The following is a 307-nucleotide window of genomic DNA, read 5'->3' on the forward strand; positions in this document are numbered from 1 at the left end:
TCTCTCTATCTTTAAGTTCAAATATAAAAAATTAGATATTTTTTATTTATTTAATTTAATATTATTTTATATTTTACTATTTATTTAATTTAATTTTTTATATGATAAAAAATAATAGAATATTCAATAAATATTAATATTATTGTATTTGTATAAATTGATAAAAAAATTTAATAAATATTATAAATTTTAATATTTGTCCTTCTAATTTCTTCTTTACATATTCTACAGGATATATATTCAAATTTTTATATAAAATAATAATAAAAAATCAAAGAATTGATGCATTTTTTAAGAGGAAGGCTAA

Source organism: Arachis ipaensis, chromosome B06, assembly GCF_000816755.2.
Source record: "Arachis ipaensis cultivar K30076 chromosome B06, Araip1.1, whole genome shotgun sequence".
Classification (NCBI taxonomy): Eukaryota; Viridiplantae; Streptophyta; class Magnoliopsida; order Fabales; family Fabaceae; genus Arachis; species Arachis ipaensis.